Below are 24,091 nucleotides of genomic sequence, written 5' to 3' on the forward strand. Positions count from 1 at the left end.
ACAGAACAAAGTATTCAATGAGAATATTTCTTTCATTCAGATCTAGGATGTGTTATTTGAATGTTTATTTTTTTTGAGCAGTATATATATTATATATATTTTTTGCTGATTAGTGAAAAGGAAAGGAGTCTAGTATAGATCTATTTCGACCTTGTTATGGTCTTGTTAGCTAGACATACCCTTACTGGGATTTGTACATACATACATACATACATACATACATACGTATTAAATTGCAACATACATATGCTGTGTGTGGGGGGGGCATGGGGGAGATTTGTGTTTATATATCTGAATACAGAAAACATGGTTATTGAACTTCATGAAAACTGTTTTTCCGCCCTAGCATTGTGTGCTGTACTCTGAATCTTCAGCTAATATTTTTTCTTGATACTTTGCCCAGTGTTACCATCCGTACATCTAGAAAATACTTTCTGGAACAGTGTGGAAGTGATTAAGTAGACTGTGAGGTAGGCACCTTTGCCTCTTCCATTAGATTTATAGTCTTTCAGGTACATTGAAGAGATTAAACTGACCTTAACAACTCTTGGTTGCTTTCATTTTTCATATTTCTCTTAATATCTACGTATCTACGTAGCTTCTGCTCTGGCAATCTCACACTACTGACTAGAGCCTACAAAACCTATGCCAGACCCATTCTCGAATACAGCTCATCTGTCTGGAACCCACACCACATCTCAGACATCAACACTCTCGAAAACGTCCAAAGATATTTCACCAGAAGAGCCCTTCACTCCTCCACTCGAAATAGAATACCCTACGAAAATAGACTAACTATCCTGGGTCTAGAAAGCTTAGAACTGCGACGCCTAAAACACGACTTAAGTATTGCCCACAAGATCATATGCTGCAACGTCCTTCCGGTCAACGACTACTTCAGCTTCACAAGAGCACTCAACAGATTCAAACTTAATATTAACCGCTCCAAACTTGACTGTAAAAAATATGACTTTAACAATCGAGTTGTCGAAGCATGGAACTCATTACCGGACTCAATAGTGTCAACTCCCAACCCCTAACATTTCTCCCTTAGACTCTCCACGATTGACCTCTCCAGGTTCCTAAGAGGCCAGTAAGGGGCGTATATAAGTGCACTGATGTGCCTATTGTCCCCTGTCCAATTGTTTTCCCTTATCTTATATATCATACATATTCTCTCCTTATCTATCTATGTGTATATTCTCTCCTTATCTCTTATATCATATATATATTCTCTCCCTTCCATCTACTTCTCTTCTTTTTTACTTTCTATCTTTATATATATTACTTAATGTCTATTCTCTTCCATATGTATTGTATATTGGACAAAGAGTAAATAAATAAAATAAAAAATAAATTGTGAAATAACAGTTATATATTTGTCAATAAATTAATGGTTTAGATTAGGGAAAGGGAAGTTGCTGAGCCACAACATTCCACAATCCCTCAAAATTGCCTATCCTACCTGGAATTACTGACAACTGCAGTTCAGCAACATCTGGAAATTTTAATTTCTCATTCCTGATTTAGATGTTCCAGATTATATGTTTCCCATAAGGCCTGGCATAAATAGAACTGCTGTTAGCCTTTACAAACAGCGTGAAGGAATGGGAAACAACATAGAAAACCCATATAGCAAAAATATCAGTCTTCTAGGTATTCTATTCCTTTCATTGAAACAGTAAATTCTACCTGTTTTCTATTTAACAGAAGTGTTTAGAGTCTGATTTCAGTCCCCTTTTTCACTCTGTGTGATTTAGATACTGAGAAGGTGCTTTGTTATAGTACTTGCTAAACCTCCAGGGGTGAAGAGCATGGCTTGTACCTTCACATTACTCTCTTGCCAGGTGGTACAGCAGCTTGTTGCAGCAGTTAAAATACAGAGCCATATGTCCATTTTTCTATTGAAAGTGCTTTGGAGGAAAGGACATTTGGGAAACAAAAAAAGAAAAATGAATGGCAAGAGAAATTTTGTTGTTGATGTTATTTTGGTAGCCTGGAGAAACTAATAATAATCAGCTATGTAATAGATAAATGGCAACTTTGATCTAGAAAATCATGTTGATTTATCATAATCTGTAAGGATCTATCTTACTGTAATCCTTTTTTGGAATTATTTAAAAACCACAGAGGATCCAAGCCCGGTCCACAATAACATTAATAGAAAATATTCAGAAGAGAAAACTAGTTTAATTCTCATCTATGGAACTTGAACAGCTTGTTTCAAAATATTTGGGTGACATTTAGAATAGACATTTAGAGCTGGACGACTAACTAACTAACCCCCAGCCCGGGTTCGGAGGGGTGCTGGGAAGCCCCCCAGGCCGGCTGCGACCTTTTAAAACAGCCGCGCCGCTTCCCAGATGAGTCCTGAAGCCAAACGCCAAAGGCGAACTTCCGCGTTTGGCTTCAGGACTCATCTGGGAAGTGGCGCGGCTGTTTTAAAAGGTCGCAGCCGGCCTGGGGGGCTTCCCAGCACCCCCCTAACCCCCAATCTGGGTTCGGGGAGGTGCTGGGAAGCCCCCCAGGCCGGCTGCGACCTTTTAAAACAGCCGCGCCGCTTCCCAGATGAGTCCTGAAGCCAAATGCCAAAGGCGAACTTCCGCGTTTGGCTTCAGGACTCAGCTGGGAAGCCGAGCAGCTGTTTTAAAAGGTCGCAGCCGGCCTGGGGGGCTTCCCAGCACCCCCCCGAACCCCCAACCTGGGTCTTCCTGGCCGCCCACGCAAAGGGGAAACCCCGGCTCCTCGCTGATGCCCGCCGCTCGCCCACCCGCCAGCAAGAGGGGGAAGACCCAGGGAAGGTTCCTTCGGCCGCCCAGCAGCTGATCTGCTCGGTAGCGCAGCAGCAGCAGCGAGGAACCGAATCGGGTTTCCCCTTTGCGTGGGCGGCGGGGAACGCAAACTCCACCATCTACACATGCGCGGCCATAGAAAAAAAGGCCGCGCATGCGCAGATGGTGTTTTTACTTCCGCAACCCTACATTGCGAAAAATCGATTATCGCGAGGGGTCTTGGAACGGAACCCTCGCGATAATAGAGGGATCACTGTACTACATTCTATAAACTTTGTTAAATAATAATAATAATAACAACAGAGTTGGAAGGGGCCTTGGAGGTCTTCTAGTCCAATCCTCTGCTTAGGCAGGAAACTCTACACTACTTTATACAGATGGTTGTCCAACATCTACTTTAAAACTTCCAGTATCCTTTCAGCTCTGCCTCCTGCTCCTTACCTCCATCACTCACTGGCCTGCTCAGGCAGCTTGTCCTCTGCCTGCCCTTTCCACATCCTTCAAATGGGGGATGCAGGTGAGGGCAGCATGCGGGAATTCCCCACAAGAACAACCACCTGGTCAGGCTGAAAGATGGTGATGGGAGGATATCTGTACAATTGGTGAGTGAAACATTACTTCTATATGAAATAAAGAGGCTTCAGCAACAGAGCTGCTTCCCTTCTAACTTAGTTGTGTCATTTCCCATCTGGACATTTATTCTATGATTTTTATACTTTCATCCAGAAAGTTTTAGGTAGCTAGATGGACATTTGGGGGAGGGGTAAGGAAGAAGGGAGTGGATGAGCTCCTGGAAATTAATCTTAACTATTCTGATTTCTAATTCTTGAGAAGTAAATAATAGAATACTTTATTAGCCAAGTCTGATTGGACACACAGGAAGTTTGCCTCAGGGGCATAATCTGGATGCAATTTAAAGTGTTGGTCATGACCTATAAAGCCCTACGTGGCTTAGGACTAGGTTACTTACCAGACCATCTTCTGCCTCACGTATCAGATCAGCCGGTCAGTCCCGTAGGTTGCCCTTCTCAGGTCCCATCAGCTAAGCAATTCCAGCTGGTGGGGCCTAGGGGAAGAGCCTTAACTGTGGCAGCCCCACCCTACCAGAACCAACTCCCTGCAGAGATTCGCACTGCCCCCACCCTCCTGGCCTTTCGCAAGGTCTTAAAAACTCACCTTTTCTGGAAGGCCTGGGGCTGTTGAACATTAACATATTGTTCCTGCTGATGATATGAAAGAATGAATGTGAATGTCTGTTTTTTATATTGTTGGGGTTTTTAATACTAGTTTTATGTTTGGGTTTCCCTTGCTGTATTTTGTATTTTATTCCTATTTTTGTAAGCTGCCCTGAGTCTGCAAAGAAGGGCAGCATAGAAATACAAACAAACAAACAAATAGATAAAATAATCTCTTAGTGTACATACAAACAACAAAGTGATACAGTAGGTCATAGTTACCAAGAAAGAAAGAAAGAAAGAAAGAAAGAAGGAAGGAAGGAAGGAAGGAAAGAAAGAAAGAAAGAAAGAAAGAAAGAAAGAAAGAAAGAAAGAAAGAAAGAAAACTTATGACTACAACTAAGCCCAAAATTTTGGTTGCCAAGCAAGAGCATTGCTAAGTGAGTTTCACCACATTTTACAAGTTGATCATGCCCACCCGGTCATCTGACATGCCCACAAAATAAACCACGCTCACAGAATCAGCAAGAAAAAGTTTAGATAAAAATGTGGTAGATAAACCATTTGTTGATCTGACAAAGACATTTTTGACTTCACATTAAACTCAGTCTGATGAACAATGTTGTGAAAGTGATGAATGAGGAAGGTGATGGTTTTCATTATTTGAGACAGATATTTTCATGAATAATTTATCCAGAGATCAGATATGTCATCAAGGACAAGCAGTTCAAAGGTCTGTTAGTAAGACCAGATAAAATTGCATGGAAAACATTCAAGGATTCATTGACAATTTTGTTAGCACCTAAGACCAACTAAGTACAGTCAGTTGGTTGACAAACTTCTTACAGCATGCAAGACCACAAAGTGTGCAATGTGTCACTGAAGATGCATTTTCTGCATTCACACTTGGATTTCTTCCCCAAAATCCAGGTGTACTCAATGAAAAACATAGTGAAATGTTAATTTCATTTATACTGTAATATAAACGTTAATTTATTAAAGAATAAACTTCTGGTATTTAAACAACATTCATTCTATTTTTCCCATTTATTTATTTTCCCACAATTCAATTTTCCAAGTAGTCAAAAAATCCCAAGTGATTTTCCTTTCGCTTACCATGATGAAAAGAAAGAAAAATGCATTTTTATATAACTAAAAATAAGTTCATAAAACTGTCAAATCCTTTATAATTTTTGCCTGATTAAAGGTCATTCTTCACTTTATTTTACTTTTTAGTTAGTTAATGGAATGTACTGTCATAATTAAATGGAATGTCTTGAGAAAGTTTGAAAACTCAACAATAGTATTCAAGATAAAAGAGTAAAAATAATTTCCACAGGAGAATGACCTTTCTTAAATGACACTTCTACTTTGCTTTATACGGTATTACTGTGCACTGTATACAAACATACCCTATTTTGCTAGACACCTAATTTCACAGTAAAATTAAGCTAGCAAGAAGGCTTTAGTTGTTATTTAGGAGAATACATCAGCTTTTGAGAAACTGAGAGAGAAAAAAGAGCCAGTTTTCTGCTGTATTGCTACATAAATGGGGCAGTTGGGTTTAAATCTATGAGTAGTGAACTTCTAAAATGATAATAGATAGAAAAACAAAAACAATTTATGTCAGTTCTCTATAAGCAGTTTTTTTCCTGGTTAAAAAAAAATCTTATATGTTTTTTGTATTGAAAAAAAAGATATTAAAAATGTAAAAACAAATGAAATAATTATATGCAAATTTTACTTCCAGTTTGCAATTGTGTATTATAAATCTGATGCTGTTTCATTTAAATTTATTGCGTATTTATTTCTTTATTAAACAAATTTTATTGCTACCTACCCTGTTTCCCCGAAAATAAGTCACCCCCAAAAGTAAGACATAGGAGAGATTTCATAGAATTGCCTAATATAAGGCATCCCCCAAAAGTAAGACGTAGGAAACGTTTCGTTTCACAGCATTCCCGAATGGAACATATATAACACTGCTGTCCATAAATTGCATCCCTAAACACTGCATCAATCAGATTTAAAACACATCCAACACCCGTCCAACATGCGGCTGCGTGTTTGGATGCGTTTTTGCTGCAGCAGGATACAGGATACAATTCATTGGGAAAAAAATAAGACATCCCCTGAAAATAAGACGTAGCACATCTTTGTGAGCAAAAATTAATATAAGACGCTGTCTTATTTTCGGGGAAACACGGTAGTACACACACATTTAAAAGACTAGATAAGAATTTCAGTACAAGCACTGGCCTGTGTTTGATGTTGCAATAAATTGATAATATTTTATTAACTTTGTACGCATAGCCTTGTGTTTCTTAGCAGGATTACTACTCAGAATGAATTTACTCGTCATGACATTAAAAAAATGGAATATCAGCTATTTTCCATATTATTGTACAAAATTGAGTGTAGCAGCTAGTAAAATTTACTTTAATATTAAGACAAAAATGTAGAGATTTTCATAGTGTTTAAATACATTTGGCTGAAATAAAGAATTCAATTCCATCTAATTCAATTCAAAAGAGAGATATTCTTTCAAAAACCCCATACTTTTGTCTTAATATTACAGGTAATTTTTACTAGTTCCTACATTTAATTAACAACATGGAAAATAGCTGATATTCATTTTTTTGTATGTGTCTTTTTGGGGTCTTGTGGGAAGAGTACAACATCATCTGCAAATCCTAAGTGATTTAAATAGGTGTCATTGAATTTTGGTGGCATCTATTTATCTACTTGCATTTGTATCCTTTCAAATTGCTAGGTTGGCATGAGCTAGGAGAAGTAACAGGAAGATTACCAAGTCATGTGTCCCTTGAGCCTTGAACCTGAGCTGCCAGCTTTCCAGCTGACAGACTAAGCATCTTTAATCACTGAACCATTGAAGCCCATATCTAAAGCTAGTGAAATAAAAACTCTATCTTTATCTGACCCAAATTTGTGAAAGTGGGAAAGGTAGGGTGGATGTGTTGGCACTGGTCTTCACTCTTTCCATCTCTATGGGGATAGCAGAAGATTTGATAAGGACTTATATTTGCACTTATTTGAGCATGGGAACAACCTTTCATATAATCTGGAATTTCATGTTTGTGTGGATTCTCGACCATGACCATCTCATGACTGAATCTATGAAAATTGTATGTAGTGCCGGGCAGCGCTCTGTCAAAAATCTTCTCTATTAAAACAGAAATGTATCAGCATCCCTTTATATCTTGACATTGATGTTAACATATATACTTTGGTTGTACTGTTAATTGCCTTTCACAACATTGATACTGAAAAAGTGATGTATCATGCAATTGACATTTGTGTACTATGTGAAGGGAGCCTCTTTAACGTACAATTTTAATACTTTTATGCTTTCTGCTTTGAACTATATAAAACCTTTTTATATTGGCAAGAAGGGTCTTTTTTTCCTAGCAATACAGATGTGTATATGAATGTTATGCATTCCTGTGTATTACATTAATTGCATAGCATGAGTATATCTGTATTTATATTTTATCATTTCAACAATTTTCAAGTATTTAATCCAAACCCTGAAGAATACCTGTCGTAATATATGGCTTGGTGCAGTATCAGTCTGAGTTTCAATTACTACAGGGACAAAGGTACATCATAATAATATTCTATAATTGGTCCCTTTGCAAAATTAAGAAGTTAAAGCATATTAATCAGGTAGCTATATATAAAGCATAGCTGTGCTACAAGAGAACATTCAAGGTAAGAGAAAAGGAGTTCCTAATTAAGACTTCCCCTTGAATTTGATCAAATAATTTTCTTATCAATTTTATCAAAATTAGTTTATGAAATGAAAACCCAGAGGAAAATAGATGCCAAAGAGATGGCATGAAAAACTAACCATGAGCTATCACTTATGAGAAGTGAACCAAGGTAGATGGGAAATATATTCCCTTTCTGGCATTCATCTACTGCACTGGCAGTGCCTGGAAGGACTATTGTCAACTCTTCTACAGGTCAGAAGATAATGTGATGCTATTTTGCAGTCTGATTCACCATTTGTAGACTTTTCCTGCAAGAAGATTAGCCTTGCTAATGAACAGATAATTCTCAGAAAATAGCTTCATCTCCATTATCATCCCAAATGTTCGATGAAAAAGTTGAGATTTATATAACCAAAGTTTAACTGAAGTGATGCAATGTGGTAAGATAAGTTGTATGTTTGGTTATAGAAAACATGTTTATAAAACAAGAAACAAAAATGCCTAATTTTTTCATCTGTAGAATTTCTGAAGCACTACATACTAACAATTTTGCATTTTATAATTGGCCAGTAATACCCCCTTAAAGTTTTTGGATCTTAGAAAATTAAAATAGGGAGGAAATTGACTTGTTTTAGTGGTTGTGCTAGAGAAAGTTCATGCATAACACCAGACATATCATACTGCAAGTAGGCAAAATCATAAAACTGCCTTTCACTTATTTTCTCCATGTCATGTGGGAAGTTCACTAGAGAATGCAACTATGTTTGGAAGAGTTAGCAGTAAAAGAAAATCAGGCCATTCAAGAACATTGTGGCTGGACATTCTTAAAGCTGACAGCAGAGAGAGTGTAGAAAAGTTAAAGAAATAGTACCAGTGTAGAAGATGTAGAGAGACCTGGCCAGTGGCGGGCCACTATTCCCAGTCCTACTGGAAAAGGCTGGGGGCACACCTGCATGCCCAGCACAGGATTCAGCTGAATCTCATGCAAAGACAAAAGAGAGAGCAGCAGCCAAAATCTCATACCCCAAGATGATTTAATAATAGGAAAAATAAATACTGTGCAGAAATGACTAAAGTAACTATGATAATTAGAAACAATACTGAGTCCTCATTCAACAACTGCTGGGATCCCTTCTACTGTTGGCTAGGAAAAAAAGAGCAACTTGCTTAATAAATGTTAAGAACTTTATATATTCAAACAGATACAAATCTGGTATCCAATCTTTCCCTTTTTTTAACAGATCTATGAGATATCGATATCTATACTTAAATTAATCTGGCTTTTTTTTTAAAAAAATCTCTTTAATTTGATTTATTCAACACTTTCTTTTATCCATCAAATTTTAAATATTAGATATAAGGAAATGAGCTATTAAAAATATATCTAGTTCATAGTTGTAGCACAGATCTACCGTACACCCGCCCACCCTTCTTTCTATTCTTTCTCTCTTCTTATTTCTTTTCTTTTTCTGTATATCTGTATGTCCGTCGACGCTCTTTGTTTATTTGTCTTTGTCCATTGTCAAATGCATACTGTTTCAACTATAATTTGACAGGATTCTTGTTTTAACCTGTACTTACTCACTATTCGCACTTTCAGTAATTTGACATGTCTACGTTGTTAATTGTAATCAATGTATTTAATGTATATTTGTAAATAATTTTTTTAAAAACTTTAAAAAAAAAGTTAAAGAAATAGTACAAGTGTAGAAGATGTAGAGAGACCTGGCCAGTGGCGGGCCACCGTTCCCAGTCCTACTGGAATAGGCTGGGGGCACACCTGCATGCCCAGCACAGGATTCATCTGAATCTCATGCAAAGACAAGAGAGAGAGCAGCAGTCGAAATCTCGTGTGGACGTCCTTGCGGCAGTGAGAATTGGGAAAAAATTGCTGATTTCTTTGCTTCTGCGCATGTGCCAGTTGTTCATGCACGCACCTGCACGCCCGGCAGCATGGAGCAAGACTATGCGTTCCCAGTGTTCTGTCTTGTGGACCATTCCTGGACCTGTCCCATACAATTGTCAAGAGTGGGACTGAATGGATAACATCATCATCATCTTCAGTACCACAATTATCATCCTTTCAATAAGGTGTTATGCCAGTAGGGATTTAAAAGATAGAACAGCATCTTGAATTGATATAGAAGCTGTGTTAGCACTAACGGACAGGATTCAAACACAATAGGCTCAAACCAGGGTAAAAGGTCAAAAGATATGTACTAAGAAGATTGTAGACACAAAGAAAAGGTGTAGGAAGTCCTTGACTTATGGCCCCAATGAACCACAAAACTTTGCTAAGCAAAGTTAAGTGAGTTTCCACCCATTTCCTAATCTTTCTTGCCATAGTTGTTAATTGAATAGCTGCAATTGCAGCTTAGTAACATGTTTGTTAAATGAATCTGGCTTACCTCCAACTTTGCTTATCAGAAGGACTCAAATGTTTATGAGTTGACCTGACATTGCAACCATCATAAATAAACATCAGTTGCCAAACATCCTAAATTTTATCACATGACCATAGGCAAGTGCAAAGTTCCTAAGTACAAAAAACAGCAGCTAGCAGAGTAAAATCTGCAAGGACATTTTTTTTACTTTATGTTTATTGACATACGTTACAATACAGTACAGACAAAAAACTAAAAGGCAAAAGTTGTAATACAATGATGCAATCTACATAGCTTGTAAGTAACCCTTTCTTAGTGTGTAAATGGAGAATGCATTTTCTATAAAAATGACACATTTCCTACCACAAGTCCATCTATTTTTACAAAATGTTTACAGTATGTTCAAGCTTCAAGTTGTTCCCAACTATCTAATTTTGGATGATGATATCCAGTTTTTCAACTGGTTCTGATAAGCTTGGTTCAAGAGTGTCAAAATAACTTCTGTTTGAAATGACTTTTTGACTTTGGACCTGTGTACTTGTTATTTGATTGATTGATTGATTCATTCATTCATACATTCATTTATTATTCCACCCAACTCCCGAAGGACTTGATAGTCAGACTGGATCATGGATCTATATGGTTAAATATGCACTATTTCAAATAATATTAATTTTCTTACACTGCCCTCTTCTATTAATATCGGTCTAATATCCCAATTGACAAGATATGGATTCTCTGAGTGATCCAAATATTAAATATTTTATGGCTAATTCTTGAGTACTATCAGGAAGTTTATAACATTATAATAAATGTGTTCAGTTTTGTCTTTGCTTAGCTTTCCCTTGGCAGCAGGTATGGTAAATAAGGAAAAGGTACAAATTTGTTTTCCAGTTTCATGTAGATCATGACATTTCTTTGGAATAAGGCGGAAGAAGAAATCAATGAAACAATTCATCAAAATAGACAAACAATTGCATATTGCTTTAATAAAACGTAAAATATCATGTCATTACAGAGATAAATGTAAGCTACTGTTAGCTACTAAGATATGGGGGGGGGTGTTGGCTTATGATAGGCAAATTTATCACTTCATAATACATAATTTGTTTATTGAGTTATTAATCTTACTGTGAGAATGAACATCATTCTTCTTACTTCATAACATTTTTTTATTTATATATGTATCACTATCCATCGTTTATGTACACACATAGATTTCAGGTATGTGCCAATTGGGTGTGTTAAATGAAGTCATATTGAAACATAAGTATTGAAGCAGTTCAAATTGGTACAAAAGCATAATCCAATGTCATCTTTAGAAAAAAAAACAATAAAAGTAAATTTTAATCATCTAGGTATAATGGAAACAAATTGAATTTGAAAAGAAATTAATTTTATAAAACAAAAGTGTTTTGCAAAGTGTTAAAATGTTTAACATTAAAAATGTTGGTCCATACTGTACAGTCAGAAAGAACAAAATAAATGAATTATTCTAGATAAACAGAGATTCTTCTGAAGAGCTGATTAACCAATTTATTAAAAAATATTCTCTATTTTGAATGTACCAAATAAATGAGAAAATAAAAGAAAGTGCCTATTATATTTCTTAATGCATAATTATTTTGCATAATACTCATTACAATTTGCAGTTTTAATTTTGTGCAGAGGTATCTAATATTTGTAATGAAAAGGAAGCTAAGATAATAAAAATGATTTTAATCATATATGCATTAGAATAATTGGCAAGCAATCAAATTAGCAAATCAAAATCATAAATTTATAACTTGATGATGTTTTTACACTTACATATCCAAGGCTTCTATAGACTCAATAATAGAACATACAGGTGAAACTCAAAAAATTAGAATAACATGCAAAAGTTCATTTATTTTAACTTAAAAGGTAAAACCTAATATATGAGATAGACTCATTACATGCAAGGCATGTCTTTGGAGAGGGGCAGCATACAAATCTAATAAATTAAATTAAATTAAATTAAGATAGTTCAAACCATGATTTGTCATAATTGTGATGATTATGGGGTACAGCTCATAAAAACTCCAAATCCACCATCTCAGAAAATTAGAATATTACATGCAATCAATAAAAAAAGGATTGTACATAGAACAATATTGGACCTATGAAAAGTATAAGCATGCATATTACCTGGTGTGGCCCCTTTTGCAGCAATTACTACCTCAATGTGGCATGGCATGGAAGCTATCAGCCTGTGGCACTGGTGAGGTGTTATGAAGACTAGGATGCTTCAGTAGCGGCTTTCAGTTCTTCTGCATTGTTCAGTCTCATGTCTCTCATCTTTCTCTTGGGAGAAAAATGGGAGGACAAAGGAGTATTAGGTATGTTCACCACATTGAATTATTTATAAAAATAAAGTTGTAATAAAATACACAATAAATAAATAAAAATACCATACTGTACTTTTATTTTGTTCACTGTTCAGAATTAGCGCCGGTCAACTTACCGGCTGGCAGCCTTTGCCGGAGGGACCGGGCAGACACCGGACTCCCTCATGGCGGCCGCCATCTTATTTTCGGCCGAAATCTCGCGAGATGAGATTTCGGCCGAAAATCAGGCCTACGAGGCCTGACGTTGCTGCCGGTCAGGGGCGGGGCTTGCTGGCCCTATTTAAGGGCCTGCAGGCCCTGGGCCAAGCCTTTTCGCTGGGACCGGCAGCTGGAGCAGACACTCATTCGTGTTTTGCTCCTGGCAGCCATTTTGTGGTGGCCTCGTGTTGCGGCCACCATTTTGAATCTGGCGAAGAGGCTTTTCTTCAAGGCCCAGCAGTGCCTGAGGACTTCAGGGCAGCTTGGATCAGCGGCGCTGGTGTCCTGGTCCCCCTCGGGCCCGAGGGGGAGTGGTGATTCGCTCCCGGCTGGGAGGGGGGTCTGGCTGGGCCTTGCCCAGGGTTCAGGGGGTCCTTGGCCTCGGGGTCCATAGCGGTTCCTGGGGTAAGGGGCCCTGTTGCTGCTCCAGGGGGGGTTCTATTGTTTTAATCCCCCAGGGTGATTTTTCCTGGCAAGGTTTGGGCCTTGCTACAGGGGTTTTTTGGGGAAAAAAGGGGTTTTTTCCTCACTGCTATTTTTTACAAAGGTGGCATGGCCCCAAAGAAGAGGCAAGCCAGGGCCCCGGTGGTCCAGCCTGCGGCTACGCGCCCTAGGAGGGCCCTTAGGCCTTCTGCCCGGGCTCGGGCAAGTATGGAGGGGGCCCCTGGGGTGATACCCGCGGAGGGGGTGGTGGGTCCTTTACCTACAGCCCCTCACTCGGATGTTTCTCCTGCCCTTTCTTGGGCTAGGGTGTTGGAGAGGCTCGATGGGCTCGAGCACTGGCGGAGCGGCTCGGGCCCTTGGGGGGCCCTCGAGCAGGTACCAGCGGCGTTGGGAGGAGCTCCATCGGCAGCCCAGGCCGGACAGACGGCCCATACCGGGCAGAGGGCCCATACCGGGCAGGCGGCCCAGTCGGGGCACTTGACGGTTTTTCCGGGCCCCGCGGTGGTGGGGCCCCCTTGGATGTCTTCAACCCCGTACGGGGCAGGTGAGGTTGCACCACACAATACACATTCTTCATTTCTTCCCCTGGCTGGTGCGGGTTTTCCCCCGACGGGGCTGGGGAACGGGGTTAGCTTTGGGGGCCCCCAGGCGGGCGCATGCGGGCAGGTCTGGTCGCCGCCGGCCCCGTTGGCGGGGGCGCCTGCACCTGGCACGGCGCCGCCGCTCGGGCCGGTGGTGGCTGGGGTGCCCGGGGTGCCCGGGGTGGGGGGTTGGACCCCTACATCTCCTGCTGTTATGCCCCCGCTTCCATTGATGGCCTATCCCCAGGGGTTGGGGGTGCTAGGGCCGGGGGCCACCACGGTGTGGGACCCGTTCGCCAGTATTAAGGCGGGGGCCATTCCGTGTGGTCTGCCGGCCACCCCGTTAGGGTACCACCTCCACCCGTCCATGAAGGAGGCCATTTGGAGGGGGGAGTACGTGGACCTTTTTTCATTGCTCAATCGGGAGGTCCCTAAACAAGAGAAAGACGTAGTTCCTGGGGAAAAGCCCAGGAAAACAAAAGTCACCAAGTGTTTCAGCTCCTGGCTGTACGCTTTTCTGACATATGCGTCAGTGGTGATTCAGAGGCAGCCAGCCATGGCCTCGGCGATGCTTAAGTATATCGATTTGATCGCCAGGGCTAATTTTGAATACAAAGGCACCATATGGCGCCATTATGATAAAGGGTTTAGGATGAGGATGGCTGTGGAGCCCAACCTGCCATGGGATATGGTGGTACCGGACCTGTGGTTCAGGGCCACCCATATGTCTGGCAAGGACGGGTGTGAGCGGACCGACAGCGGTCATTTCATGGAGGAGGAGCCTGTGGTGGCCACGCCGGCCGAGGTGAATCCCGGGGCAGCTGGTAAGGGGGGCCTCACCCGCCTGTCATGAATTTGCTGCGAAAGGGGCGTGTTTTCGTCCCTTTTGCAAATATAAGCATGCCTGCGGGAATTGTGGGGGGGGCCATGCATCTTCTGTCTGCCCCCGCCCCAAGAAGGGGGCGGAAAAGAAGGGTGGGGGTCCAGGAAAGCCTCCCGCATCAGCTGGGGGTAAAGGGGCCCAGCCCAATTAATGTCACTGTGCTTGAGGGTTGGTTGGTTGACTACCACCCTCGCTCGAGAGCGGCTGCTCTCTTGCTAGGTTTTTCCGAGGGATTTAGGATCCCTTATGTGGGGCAAGTTGGTTAAAATCAGGTGCAAGCTGGAGGCGGTCCTGGGCTGCAGGAAGGTGACTCTTCGGCAGCTCCAGGAACTGGCCGGGATCCTTAATTTTGCCTGTCGGGTAGGGGTGCCGGGCAGGGCCTTTTCCAGACGGTTGTATGATGCGATGAAGGGGCTGCGTTTGCCCCATCATCGTACCCGCTTATGCGCAGGAGTCAGGGCTGACCTCTGCGTGTGGCGGGAGTTTTTGGAACACTTTAATGGGTTGTCTTTTGGAGGCACGAGCTACTTTTGGAAGCTGAGTTGCAGCTTTGCTCTGATGCTGCGGGGACTTGTGGTTTTGGGGTAGTGCTAGGTGACCAGGGGTGCTGGTCGGTGTGGCCTCCGGAATGGAGTGCCTCTTCTCTGGTTAAGGACCTGATTTGTTTTTTGGAGCTCTTCCCCTTGATAGTGGCCTTAGAGCTTTGGGGGGAGCAGTTTAGGGACAAGACTGTGCACTTTTGGTGCGACAACCTAGCGGTTGTCCATGTTGTTAATGCCCTGTCCTCTAAGAGTGACAGGGTCATGCGGCTTGTCCGCCATTTTGTGCACAAGTCCTTGTCCCTAAACGATTTGTTTTTGGCTAGACATGTCCCCGGGCTGGATAACGGGGTGGCTGACGCCTTGTCCCGTGGTCAGTTGTCCAGGTTTTGGACCCTGGCCCCGTGGGCACGGGAGTCGCCAGAGGTATTCCCAGTCCACCTTTGGGGCCTGGGCGGGCTCCCGAGTGTTGGAGAGACGAGGCCTCCAGGGCAATCGCCCTTTCGGTAGCACCGGGCACCCTGCGGGCCTACCGGAGTGCAGGGAAGGAGTTTGGGGATGTCAGGCAGGGTAGGGGTTACCCCCATAATTGGCCTGCCCCAGTTGAACACCTGGCGGAATTTTGAGTCCTACTGAGGCAGCGTGGCCTTTCAGTTAGGATTATTAGGTCCAGGTTAGCCGGCCTCGCCTTTCTGTCCAAGGCGGGGGGTTTTAGTGATTTTTCTGGTGACTTCCGCATTCGGAAGATGCTGGAAGGCTGGGGGAGGGAGCGACAGGGGGTCCCTTCTGACACTCGTCAGGCCCTGACGGTTCAGCAGCTGTCCTTGATTAATCAGGCCTTGGACAGTCTGTGTGCCTCTCTGTACGAGGCCCGTTTTTTTAGGGCAGCCACTTGTGTCATGTTTTTTGGGGCCCTTAGGGTCAGCGAGGCAATGGCCTCCTCACAGGCTGACTGGTCGCTCCGTGCCTTCCAGTTCACTGATCTGGCCTTTAGACGGGGGTGTCTCACATTTGGTGAGACATTCCAAGACAGATCAGTTGCACAGAGGGGTTAAGATAGAGCTTAGTGCAGCCACCGACCAGTCTGTATGCCCGGTGGCTGCTTTGCAGCAATTTTGTGGCTTAAGGGGGTCAGGGCAAGGATACCTTTTTAAGCATTAGGACGGTACCCCCCTGACCCGTTATCAATTCTGGGCTTTAGTGTCTAAAGCAATGGCTCAGGTGGGCATGGATCCCGCCGGATATGGAACGCATTTGTTCCGTATTGGCGCCGCCACTAGCGCGGCGCTTTCTGGTTTCCTGGCCCATCGGATTCGGGAGATCGGCCGCTGGCGGTCAGCGGCATATTTGGGTTATGTTAGGCCCACCGAGGATCCTAGGCAGGGCTTAGTCTAGGTAACCTCTCTGTGCGTGTCCTCTTCCAGGTCCCCATGCCAATCAGAAACCGACGGCGCTGCTGGGTGGCCACAGCATGGTATTTTGGGCCGGCCGCTCAGCAGCCAGAAGCGCCATCGGGACCCAGTTGTCATTGGGACGGTGGGTCAACGTTGTTTGGATGGGCCGAAGAGGTATGCGGTGGGAGGGGCTCCTACCGACGTTGCTGGGAGGGCAGCCTCTCAGGGCTGTACCCGGCGCTGCTGGGCGGGCGGCTACCCAGGGTCGCGCTCAGATGGGACTGGGTGGGCGGCAGCCCATAGCCGCACCCAGATGGCTGGTCTTGCACCGCGGTGGCAAGGACCTATGCCTGCTTGGTGGTCCACTTTTGATCATCCAGGCATGCGAAGACCTGCGGTGGCTTCGCACTGTGTGGCCAACCACGCAAGTGGTGTGGTCAGAGATCCTCCCAAGGATCGTGTGGAGGGATGCCATTTCCCTTAGGGCCATTCACTGGGTCAGGCGTAGAGTGAATAAGGCCCTGGGCAAAACAGTTAGGGAATTAGGTGGGTTGTAGTGGCCCATCCCCCATCACTGTAGATCGGCCGTGGCTTTACCGGGCCGACGGCGTTCACCTGTCAGAACAGGGGAACGCCATTTTTCTTACAGGACCTGCAGCGGTCTCTGCGTGAGCTGGCGCAGGTAGAGGGGGGGAGTCGGGGGGCCAAGATAGAGATCTGACCCCCGCTCCGTGGCAGGTTAGGGGCGGAAATCTGGGTGGTGGTTAGCAACTGCGCGTTCTCCCTTGGGCATCTTTGGGGATGATTGACAGGTTCTCTCCAAGCTCATGGTGGGGTGCTACCTGAGCAGTTGGGGGGAACCTGTCTTTGGGTCCCGCACATTGAAGTCCCCGGGTAGGGGTGCGCCGGCGGGACCCCCCTCATACGAGTGCATGGCAGGGTCTCAGGTGAGGGAGAGGTCCCTCACCTGGACTAGCATCGAGCTACGCCCATAGTTGCCCAGGAATGTTGAGTTGCTACGTCATTTCCGCCCCGGAAGTATTTGTTTGACCCTGCAGGTCCACTGTTTGGGTCATAGTTAAGCATGTTGATTTATGCTAATTTATGCTAATTTATGCTAATTTAATTAAATAAATTATGCAAATTATTAATTAATAAAAATGACCCAAGTTTAAATCCAGCTCTTGTGTCCGTGTCGTTACTCCGTCTCTTCGGCAATAGCGCCGGTCGACTTACCGGCTGGCAGCCTTTGCCGGAGGGACCGGGCAGACACCGGACTCCCTCATGGCGGCCGCCATCTTGTTTTCGGCCGAAATCTCGCGAGATGAGATTTCGGCCGAAAATCAGGCCTACGAGGCCTGACATTGCTGCCGGTCAGGGGCGGGGCTTGCTGGCCCTATTTAAGGGCCTGCAGGCCCTGGGCCAAGCCTTTTCGCTGGGACCGGCAGCTGGAGCAGACACCCGCCCGCCCTCCACTATTTTGCAGTGTGCTACTATTGGGTCGCCCCTAGGGGGGCCGAATGGGAATTTTTTGCGGCTTTGCCCATTAGGCATGGGCCGTTTTTTCGCCCATTCCACACTGGGGAGATGGATGTGTGGTTAGGGGGTGCTTGCATTTAATAGGTTGATTGGCTTACCTTTGGTCATTTGGGTAGGCAGGTTAGGGGCGGAAATCTGGGTGGTGGTTAGCAACTGCGCGTTCTCCCTTGGGCATCTTTGGGGATGATTGACAGGTTCTCTCCAAGCTCATGGTGGGGTGCTACCTGAGCAGTTGGGGGGAACCTGTCTTTGGGTCCCGTACATTGAAGTCCCCGGGTAGGGGTGCGCCGGTGGGACCCCCCTCATGCGAGTGCATGGCAGGGTCTCAGGTGAGGGAGAGGTCCCTCACCTGGACTAGCATCGAGCTACGCCCATAGTTGCCCAGGAATGTTGAGTTGCTACGTCATTTCCACCCCGGAAGTATTTGTTTGACCCTGCAGGTCCACTGTTTGGGTCATAGTTAAGCATGTTGATTTATGCTAATTTATGCTAATTTATGCTAATTTAATTAAATAAATTATGCAAATTATTAATTGATAAAAATGACCCAAGTTTAAATCCAGCTCTTGTGTCCGTGTCGTTACTCCGTCTCTTCGGCAAACCTTCCATTGGATGAGTGCCTCTATAATATTAGAACTGTATTTTCTGTTTCAATCAATTCTTTATCTTTGTCTGTCATCATACCACATTTCTCTTCTTTATGTCATCCATTGTTTCCTGGTTTATTTTCCCCTTGAGTCTCTTTGAAACACCCCCTAATATGGATGTGCAAATGTGATGAGGAAAAATTATATATTATTCCATCTATGTAAAGTAGCTTTTTAAAGAAAAAAAGTGATTGAGTTAGTATCTCTAACTTTATTTCATCTAATGATTCAGCATGTAACAAAAGGCCATTCTATAGAGACATATAAAGTACAATTTCTTGTATAATTGGCATATTTCACTATTTCTAGAAATATTGAAATAGGTTTTTCAGCTGATGTTTTGACATAATTATTCCTATTTGCTTTCTGAATAGATAGGCATATTATATTAACTTACCTTGTTAGACTCACAAACTTCACTTAACATTTCAAACCTTGGGACCATTTTGCTTTGGAAAAGGTTAAGTGAAAGAAATAGACAACTAATATTTTCTTCTAGACTGTAGGTTGCAATAGAACATTTTATTTAAATTCAATTTTGGCAGAAGAGAAAATACTGAACAGAAGAATTTATTTAACTGTGTAAATGCATTTTATGAACAATTGATTTTTAATGCCCTTTATACCTAACATTTGTTTCTAGCTTTATAAGAAACAGTGCATTTTATTTTTAAAAATGTGTACTTTCCCCCCCTGTCTGGCATTATTGCAAAAAATACTTTTCGATTTGGGATTTATATTTTATACTTTGCTTCCCTAAGTATGCTTCCTCAAATCAAGATAATTTATGACTGATTAAAAAAGAAGATCTTTAACCATCCAACACATTAGATTAAACATTATTTAATCTAAGATATTTAGTCATAGTCATATGGAGTTAATTTGTAGCCTTCAAAAAATATACATTGGTGATAAATGCTCATTTAATGTCCAGGAGAGTATACTGTAGTGCAGTTTATACCTTTGGAATTGGCCTAGAATATTCTGGTGGTACATAATTATGTTGTTAAAATTCAGAATGCAACCACATTAAATAAATAATAATGAAAATGCATTGTGTTTTCATTTTCTAATGAATAATATTCAAGATGGTGTTGCTTTCCTTTAAAACCTTGAACAGCTTGTGGTTCAAATAATTGCTAAGGTATAAAATAATCAGAAGGGAATGGTCTTTATACAGTTTGAAGAAAATTTTAAGGGAAAATAAAAGTTCTGTGCAATGATCAAATGCAGATCTGATATAGTCAAATGAAAAAAAAAATGAACGGCGGTAGTCTGTTGAAAAAAAGAAAGCCAAAACCAATTCTCCCTCTCTCCCTCCCTCTCTCATGTACAGCCAAACCTTTTTGAACAACTAAGTGGTATCACTACTTACAAATGTAATTCATTCCGTGACTAGGTTCTTAAGTAGAAAAGTTTGTAAGAAGAAGAAATTTTTCCCATAGGAATCAATGTAAAAGCAAATAATGTGTGCGATTGGGGAATCCACAGGGAGGGTGGAGGCCTTATTTCCTCCCAGGAGATTCCTAGAGAGACCCTATGGAGGCTTCTCCCTGCCTTTCCCTGTTACAGTTTCGGAGGCTCGGGTTTGTAAGTGGAAATGGTTCTTGAGAAGAGGCAAAAAAAATCTTGAACACCGAGTTCTTATCTAGAAAAGTTTGTAAGTAGTGGCATTCTTAGGTAGAGGTACCACTGTATTTGGTTGACTTAAAAGTCAAAAATATTTTATTGCTACTATATTTTCTTAACAAACCTTTTTTATTAGAGCATAATACACTAGAGTCCTTGTTAATGAAACAGTAGTTTAGAGATGTTTTATGTACATATATATTGTGTACATACATATTGTAATATTTGCTCTCAATCTGCAGCAGGATGACCTGCAAAGACAAGCCTTATTAGATATGATTTAGATGATTTAATGCATGTTTAAGAGCATTGCCTTGAAATCTACAACAATCAATTGGGACTTTCCAGGTCACACATCTACCTTCTGTGATGATTCCTGACTGCTAATGTAATTATTTCTATCACTATGAACAGAGATAGGTGACCTCCCTAATATTCATAATTATAAATCATGTATTATAAATAACTCTGCCTACATTATCAAACCTTCATAGTTTCAGAATGATGCTCAAGTCAGTATGTAAACTAAATATAAAATCATGTTTTATGATTGTACCAAATATATTTACTTACATGCAAAATAATTTGTGAAAATTCTCAGTCAGTATATGAATAGTAATACTATGCTGATGCAAAAATTCAATCACTATTGTAAATAGCTTGTAATTACATGATTACCGTGACAATAGTACCAGTTTATGCAATGAAATCTCCTTCCATCATTTTCTCTGCTCTTTGCAATCAGGTAGGGCAACACCCTATGTGCTAAGGAGTCATGGAAATGTGGATACATTTTCAGGGCACCTGTATTCTGATTTATAGTTACAGCATTATTACATGTTACGGACAAGAGAATGAAAATAAAAATGGTAAAAAAACACCAACCTCAGTTTTTCTAGAGATAGATAAATAGTAATCACAATCCCATTCATACATTTTGGAAATCAATACGAAATACCTAATAGGAATTGGGGGGGGGGGAAATGTATCAGAGATCATACAGTAGGAAAAATTTGTTCCAAAAATCAAGTTTAAGTTCAAGGTCAGGATAAGAACCAAGCATCATGTCCATAACTTTATTCACTGCCTGCCTCAATATAGCAAAAGAAAATGAGCTTTTCTCTTCTATCAATAATTAGTTTTAGTCACTGGTGAAATCCATTTTTTTAACTACCAGTTCTCTCGACATGCCTTAGTGGGTGCGGCTTGGTGGGCATGGCAGGGGAAGGATACTGCAAAATCTCCATTCTCATCCTACTCTGGTGCCAGCCATAGATGGTATTTGCTGGTTCTGCGAACTACTCAACATTTCCGCTATTGCTTCTCTAAACTACTGAAAAATTCTCCTACCAGTTCTTCAAAAACCGTCAGAACCTCCTGGATTTCACCCCTAGAGAATACATAATGGCTGCCTTCTCTAGGACAATCCTTCATGCAATTGAGAAGTACCACATTTTCCTCCATGTTCAAAGTTAAATATACCCCAATAATCTGAATCATAGTATTAGCATCCACTTCTCTAATTATCACTGCTACCTTTTTAGTCTTGTTCCAATTTGTCTTCCTTTAAATACAGTACTTAAAACTGGATTAAAAAGTTTCACAATAGCACCTTAACAGTACCTAATTGAAATTCAGAATAGTCTTATTTTTTCTTGTTATTTAACATGTTTATCAACTAGTTAATGTTGCTTTTTACTCAACATGGTCACCATTTAACTCTTTCATTTAGTTTCCATTGCCATTCATATTCCTCTCTCTATGTTTATACAGTATATCCCCATAATTATTTTATTCTAAAGATAAAATGTTCAAGTGGATTTGTTTTTTTTATTTAAATTTCTTCTAGCAATGATTATTTAAATTAAACTTTGCCCTGTGGTGTAGTGTTAAAGAAACCAGGCCAACAACAAAAGTTCCTGTTTGTCTGTAGCTTTGTTATATCTTGTGTCCTTTTAACTACTTCTTCACTTCTCTTTTGGCCCCACAACTTTGTGTGTATGTCTCATTTATTTCTTATGTAATCTCATCTTCTTCTTTGGACTCTGCCAAGATAGTTCTACTAACAGGAATGGTACTATCGTTTTGAAATCATATTCAGAGTTCTTTGCAGCAATCCATATTTTCCAGTGACTTTGTGATGCAAGTTTAAAGTGTTGAGTTTCTGTGGCACATTTCATCAATTGCTTCCTTTTATACTTCTCCTCCTCCCTGCAAAGATAGCCATGAATTAATGTTCTTGATCCATGAGAAAATGCATTTCAGCTTATCCTCAGAGCAACAGAAACCATGTATGAGCTATTTCTGGAATTCATTGAGTGATTTCTGTATGTTCCTTTTTGCAAGTCAGCTTTGCTGGAGAGACGGAGTAACGACACGGACACCAGAGCTGGATTTAAAATTGGGTCATTTTTATTAACATAAATTTGCATAATTTATTCAAATATTTTTGCATAAATTAGCATAAACAACTATGACCCGGAACTGGACCTGCAGGGTCAAACAAATACTTCCGGGGCGGAAATGACGTATGCCAGCAAAACATTCCTGGGCAACTCATGGGCGTATCTCGATGCAAGGTCCAGGTGAGGGCCAGGCCGTCACCTGTGACCTTTTCTGCCATGCTGTGCATGAGGGGGGTCCCACCGGCTAACCCGAATCGGGGAATTAAAGGTGTAGGACCCAAAGACAGGTTCCCCCCAGCTGCTCAGGCAGAAACTCCCTCCATGAGCTTGCGGAGAACCTGTCAATCATCCCCAAAGATGCCCAAGGGAGAACGCGCGGTTGCTAAACCACCCAATTTTCCGCCCCTAACCTGCCTACCCAAATGACCAAAGGTAAGCCAATTAACCTAATTAATGCAAGCACCCCCTAACCGCACAGCCATCACCCCAGTGTGGAATGGGCGAAAAAACAGCCCAGCTAAGAGGCAGAACTGCAAAAATTCCCATTCGGCCCCTAAGGGCGACCCCTAAGCACACTGCAAAATAGTGGAGGGCGGGCGGGTGTCTGCTTGGTAGATCGGTCCGGGCGAAAAGGAAGAGCCTCGGGCCTGCTCGCCCTTATATAGGGCAAGCAGGCCCCGCCCGGACCAATCAGGGCCTCAGCCAATCAGGCCCTGCTCTCCCGAGCGAAGTCTCGCATCGCGAGACTTCGCCCGGGATTCAAAATGGCGGCCGCCATGAGGGACCGTGTCTCCCGGTCCCTCCAGCAAAGCCTGCCTGCCGGGTAAGTCCGGCGCTGCCCTTGCTGGAGAGACGGAGTAACGACACGGACACCAGAGCTGGATTTAAAATTGGGTCATTTTTATTAACATAAATTTGCATAATTTATTCAAATATTTTTGCATAAATTAGCATAAACAACTATGACCCGGAACTGGACCTGCAGGGTCAAACAAATACTTCCGGGGCGGAAATGACGTATGCCAGCAAAACATTCCTGGGCAACTCATGGGCGTATCTCGATGCAAGTCCAGGTGAGGGCCAGGCCGTCACCTGTGACCTTTTCTGCCATGCTGTGCATGAGGGGGGTCCCACCGGCTAACCCGAATCGGGGAATTAAAGGTGTAGGACCCAAAGACAGGTTCCCCCCAGCTGCTCAGGCAGAAACTCCCTCCATGAGCTTGCGAGAACCTGTCAATCATCCCCAAAGATGCCCAAGGGAGAACGCGCGGTTGCTAAACCACCCAATTTTCCGCCCCTAACCTGCCACAGGAGCGGGGGTCAGATCTCTATCTTGGCCCCCCGACTCCCCCCTCTAGCTGCGCCAGCTCACGCAGAG

This window comes from Erythrolamprus reginae, chromosome 4 (assembly GCF_031021105.1).
Source record: "Erythrolamprus reginae isolate rEryReg1 chromosome 4, rEryReg1.hap1, whole genome shotgun sequence".
Lineage (NCBI taxonomy): Eukaryota > Metazoa > Chordata > Lepidosauria > Squamata > Dipsadidae > Erythrolamprus > Erythrolamprus reginae.